The 5,936-nt window shown below is 49.9% G+C and overlaps 1 protein-coding gene across 1 annotated transcript in view; it reads right to left on the bottom strand.

Annotated features, from left to right (window-relative positions):
* Positions 1–1,140: 1,140 nt before the first annotated feature.
* SENP8 (SUMO peptidase family member, NEDD8 specific) overlaps positions 1,141–5,936 on the bottom strand; it is a 46,408-nt gene continuing 41,612 nt past the window's right edge. Inside the window, exon 2 of the transcript XR_003795998.1 lies at positions 1,141–1,364. The gene's annotated coding sequence lies outside the window, so the exon portion shown is untranslated. The remainder of the gene's footprint in view (positions 1,365–5,936) is intronic.

Here is a 5,936-nt window from a genome sequence, read left to right as displayed (position 1 = left end):
ATTGAGGGTTAAGGACAGCAGCCAAAACCTATGGCCAGGCTGCTTGTTAGTCTGGCTGGTCTTGGCCTTGCCCTTGAGCTGGCTTGATGGCCCTCAGCAAAGTTGGGCAGGGTACACAGATCCCACCTGGACCCCCTCTCATGGGTGGACAAAGTCTTCACTGACTCATCTGTCTGCCTTCTAGGCCCTTTGTCTGACCTGGTCATCTCTCCTGTGTGCAGGTAACAGCCACTTGGCCTTTGTCCCCACTCCTCCAAGAAGAATGCTCTGGGTGCTAAGGTGCCACCAACAATCCGCTGGGTTTACGCTGCTGCCGTGCTGAGACCGAGTCTGAAAGAAAATATTCCGGATCCCTTCTCCTCCCCCAACTCTTCTCCCTCCTTTAATGAGTGATCTTTAGTACCTGTTTACAAAGCTCCTACAATTTTGGGACTCGGACAAAAAGCCAGATTTTTGGATCTAGCTGAGGAATTCTGTACACTAAGCCTTAGCAACCACTTAAATGAAAAGAAGATTTTAACTTGTTCCTTGGAAGCAGCTCTGACATACAGGAAGAGCACGTGGCGCCGCTGCAAGGGACAACGGCCACGCTTTGATACCTGTCACTTGGCTCACTCCAGTGGTGGGACAGAGGCCAGAACCCAAACCACCAGTGTGGGCTCCGCTCTCTCCCAGCATACTGTGCTCTCACTTGGATGCCTGAGCCCCTGATTTGGGGACCAAAGGACTTCTCTGCAGTCAGCCAGGGACCCATGCAGGGGAGACTGGAGGGAGTGAGGTAAGCTATGAATGAGGAGAGGAGGCCTGTGGCCAGGATTCCAGCAAGAGGAGCGTTCACACTGTGCAGAGGCTCTGTTCTGGCCCCTCATGAGGAGGCTGGCTGAATCTGAGAGGACACTACCTGCAGCCGGGGACTGCGGCAGCGGCTGTGAAGGAGAATAGAGGTCCAGCATTTCTGTGTCCTCAGCTGCTGTTTCCTGGTGAGACAGGTGGAGCAGGGCCTTTTGACCACTGTGGTCGCAGACCAGGTACTGGATCTTTCCCTGGTGTGCTCAAACATTTCCAAGGTGCCCCAGGTGGGAAGTGGGGGATGGGAGGGGCAGTGGCTTTGATCTGAGGTCTTGCTTTGTACTCTCTGCCTGACTGCCTGGATTTTGGGTGTGGCCAATGGCAGCCTGTCGGGCTTGGCTGGGCACTGGGCACGATGGTGCTGGGCCACCGCAGGGCAGAGCTCACCATGTCACCTGCAGGCCATGCAGGAGGGTCCTCCACTCCACGGGCTCTGTTCTCCATGAGTATAATGGAGGTGTCCAAGGTGGGCCTGGGACAGTGCAGGGACCAGGCCAAGGGGGTCTGTCTGATACCTTTGGGGACAAGAGAGGTAGAGGATAGGAAGAGTGGCCATGGTAGTGGCTTTGCCTTAGAGATTCTTCCTTCTCTGTCAAGGTCTCCTCAATTCTAAAAGCTTCTCTGTGCCTTAAAACTCTGGCCTGTCCTCTCTGGGACTCCGAAATGCTAAGAGAGTGCCTTTGTAGGTTCTGGAAAGGGCTTAGTGAGGAGGCCAGACGTATCAGGGAATGTCACTGGCGATGGGGTGGGTGGTGTCAGAAAGAGCCACTTTTTCCCTCTTCAGACACCTGAGAGGTTAACTAGGGAGAAATCCAGGTGGAAGTTATTTACTGTGGAGCTGTGACTGTCCTATTTATGACAAACCCAGTTGAAGACTGGAGGGACTGACAGGAGGTGACAACTTCCTAAACTCAGACTGGAGGTCTCTTCATTCTCTCCCCATCCCAGGTTCTAGGATTTGGCTTAGAGCCTGGCCTTGTGGGATACCTGCACTAAATCTGTATGTCTCAGGTGAAACTCACTGCTCCATTCTCCCCACATTGCCACACCAGATGAATGCCCGTCCTTTTTTGGGAACCAGCCCCCTTAATCACTTCTTTTCCATCAGATTTTCAGGGAAATAATCCTACTTGCCCCAGCACCTCCCCTCCCTGGTCCTTGCTGAAGGGCAGGGAGAACAGGTCCATTCTCTGAGACTTGCTGGGTTGAGCCAGAGGCCATGAGAGGTGCCAAGTCTCCAGTCTCCATGCCCCAGGCTCAGAGACGGCAAGAGGCGTGCAGTAGAGTAGGTGGCTTTGGAGGCCCTCTTGGGGTCCAGGGCTTTGAGTGATAGGAGTGTGTGCCTGTCCCTCTTGGAGGGCCCTCTGTTTCTCCCTTCTGTCCCCCAGTCTGGTCCTCTGGCCAGCGTACCTTCTGTTGTGCTCATTTATAAACCATGTGTATTTATAAAACCTGCTTTCATTGGAGGATGCTCCTCTAATTCCCTGAGAATTTGGTTCAACTATCCTTCAGTTGTTCCACTATGACGTTGAAAATATTTTTAAATAAAAAATCCGATTTTTCTGGTGTCCCGTGGTATGGGAAATTCACTTTTATCTTTTGACTACTCATTAAAAGTGCTCTTTACTGACATATTTGGCACGAAGGAGACTAACGGAGCCAAAGTCATTCCCAGAATCCCAAGTACTTTGCACATCTCACAGGACTTTAGCTGAGCTGACTCATACTTCAGGCATATGGGGAATGGTAAGGATGGCCACAGCACACCACCATAGCCTCCTCCCTCTGTTGGATGGACACTGAGAATGCTTCCCTGTTTCTCCTGGGCAACTCTAAAGCAGTGTCCCTGGTTCAACTAGTACTGTGCTCCTGACTCAGGAATTAAAGTCTGGAACTCAGAGCTAGAAAACCCCTGTGTCCTTTTCTATGACATCAAGCCTAGATTATGGAGGTTAAATTCCAATTTGGGCCACGTCACCTTACTTTCTCTCTGGGAGGCCCCCTCTAGTAGTGATTCGTTCGTTCAGTAAATGCTGAGCCCAGACTATGAGCTGGTACTAAGCTAGGCACTGAGGATAGAGCAGTGAACATGTCAGGCAATATCTCTGCATCCCCCATGGCACTTGCATTCCACGTAAACATAAGTTCCAAGTAAATCGTGAACAAACAAGGTAATTCCAGATTGTGGTTAAGTTCCATGAAGGAAAGAAACAGTGATACAAGATACAGTAAACAGGGAGGTGGCTTTGGATGGGTGGTCAAGAAATGTTCTCTGAAGTGAGATTCAAGCTGGTGCTTAAAGGATGAGGAGCCAGTCATGGAAGGAACTGGGAAAAGGGTCGGCAACTGTGAAAGGTAGGAAAGAACGCATATGTCTCTGTGGAACAGAGAGACCATCCGCATGAGTCTAGGATACTAGTCAGTGGGAGAGTGACATGAAAAGAGGTTGGAAAGGGCAACTCAGCAACAACAAAACAACCTGTTTAAAAGTCGGTAAAGGACTTGAATAGACATTTCAACATCACTAGTCATTAGGGAAATGCAAATCAAAACCACAATTAGATACCACTTCATATCCATTAGGATGGCTACTATCAAAGAAATGGAAAACAAAAGTGTTACTGAGGATGTGGAGAAATTGGAACCCTTATGCACTATTGGTAGGAATGTAAAATGGTGCAGCCACTGTGGAAAACAGTATGGCAGTTCTTCAAAAAATTAAAAACGATTACCACGTGATCCAGTAATTCCAATTCTGCGTATATACCCACAAGAATTGAAAACGAGGGCTTGAAGAGCTATCTGTACACCCATGTTCATAGCAGTGTCAGTCACAATCAGCCAAAAGGTGGAAGCAACCCAAGTATCTATCGAGAGGTGAATGGATAAACAAAATTTGGTGTATATATGCAATGGAATATTATTCAACCTTCAAAAAATAGTCTTGACATATGATACAACATGGATAAACCTTGAAGACATTATGCTAAGTGAAGTAAGCCAGTCACTAAAAGACAAATGCTGTATGACTCTACATATATGAGGTACCTATGGTAGTCAGATTCATAGAAACAGAAAGCAGAATGGTGGTTGCCAGGAGCTATGGGGAAGGGAAATGGGAGTTATTGTTTAATGTGTACAGAGTTTCAGTTTTGCAAGATAAACAGAGTTCTGGAGATGGTGATGATTGTTGGACAATAATGTGAATGTACCTCACACTGTGGAACTATACGCTTAAAAATGATTAAGATGATAAGGCTTCCCTGGTGGCGCAGTGGTTAAGAATCCGCCTGCCAATGAAGGGGACACGGGTTCGAGCCCTGGTCCAGGAAGATCCCACATGCCGCGGAGCAACTAAGCCCGTGCATCACAACTACTGAGCCTGCGCTCTAGAGCCCGTGAGCCACAACTACTGAGCCTGCGTGCCACAACTACTGAGCCTGAGCTCTAGAGCCCGTGAGCCACAACTACTGAGCCCACACACCTAGAGCCCATGCTCCACAAGAGAAGCCACCGCAGTGAGAAGTCCGCGCACAGCAACGAAGAGTAGCCCCCGCTCGCCGCAACTAGAGAAAGCCCGCGCACAGCAACGAAGACCCAACACAGCCAAAAATAAATTAATTAAAAAAAGATTAAGATGATAAATTTTATATGTATTTTGCCACAATAAAAAAAATAAGAGGTTGGAGAGGTAGGCAGGAGAAGGGAATTTGGATTTTATACATTCCCTGGGTACTGCATCTCAGGTCTGAAAGTTTGGAGCTGGCAGAATCAGTGGTTACTGAAACCAAGTGCTTTCTTTTGCTAGAGAAAATAAACACGTGGATGTAATATGAAGAAAAATATGGCTGAATTTCTACATACTATCACACACCTCCTTTTCACTATTCCCAGGGAGTGGTTCATAGCAGCAGCATCACAGTGAGGGCATATCATATTTTTTAAGTTGAGCTAACTTTATAAGGGAGAAACAACAGCCCTAAACTTGGAGAAACGGAGGTATATATATTTTATGTGGGAGCCTCAGTTTGCAACATGGGCTTTAGCCAGATGAGGAAGAGTGGTGAGAGTGGGAAGAAGTTCTCGTGAAAAAGGCATTCAGGAGTGAGGGGGGCTCTGGGAGAACTGCATCCTACCAGAGACATCCTGGGAGTAAGGAACTGCCCCCACTCCCAGGCGCCCACCCAGCCAGCCCTGGCCCTCTCACCTGGTGGCCATGCCGTTAGGACACCTATCGAGCTAGGTGAGGTGGTGACCCTGTGCTGCTCCTCTCTCCTAGCAGCTGCACTGCAGAATCAGGGCATCCTAGGGCAGAGAAGCTTTTCAGAGAAGGCTCTCCTGTCAACCTCAGGCTGGGACAGGCCAGATACCTAGGCAGATCTCACTCTGGGGGGGGTGGGGTGTGGGGGGGGGGGGGAGGTGAGATGCCACTGGGCCACTAGGTGGCAGCAAAGTCCAGCAGGAACTGGAGCCAAGGCAGTGAGAGACAGACTTCACTCTTCTTGCTCAAAGAAAGCCCCCCCCCGCCCCGCTGTCCCCAGGCCCTGGCAGTGGCAGAAGGGAAGCTGGGCAGGCTCCCAAGGCCATTTCTCCCCGGTGCCCTTTGGTTCTTTCTCTCCTCTCCCCTCTTCTATCATACCCCAGGGGAAAGGCCTGAGGTGATTATGAGAGGAAAGCATTCCCAAGGACTCTGCAGATCTCCTGAGGTCTGGTCAGTCAGAAGGCAGAAGTGGCTGGTGTGAAGAACAAGTGTGGTGTGTGTGTGGTGTGGGGTGTGTGTGTGTGTGGTGCATGCGTGGTGTGTGTGGTGTGTGTGTGGGGTATGTGTGTGGTGTGGGGTGTATGTGGTGTGGGGTGTGTGTGTGTGGTGCGTGCGTGGTGTGTGTGGTGTGTGTGGTGTGTGTGGTGTGTGTGTGTGGTGTGTGTGTGGTGTGGGCTCTGGGGGTGAGTGGGGAGCTCAGCTTCCAACAGGGGCACAGAAACCCCAGGCTTTCCCCGGCTCTGCCCTTGTTGTCAGTAGCATCTTCTCTTACCCAGGGCACAGAATTGCAGAAACCTGGATTCTGCAAGGTGTGATTTCACTCTTT

This window comes from Monodon monoceros, unplaced genomic scaffold (assembly GCF_005190385.1).
Source record: "Monodon monoceros isolate NGI ecotype Baffin Bay Population unplaced genomic scaffold, NGI_Narwhal_1 Super_Scaffold_21, whole genome shotgun sequence".
Lineage (NCBI taxonomy): Eukaryota > Metazoa > Chordata > Mammalia > Artiodactyla > Monodontidae > Monodon > Monodon monoceros.
Note: the sequence above shows the minus strand (reverse complement) of the source record. Positions and strands in the feature narration are given on the sequence as shown.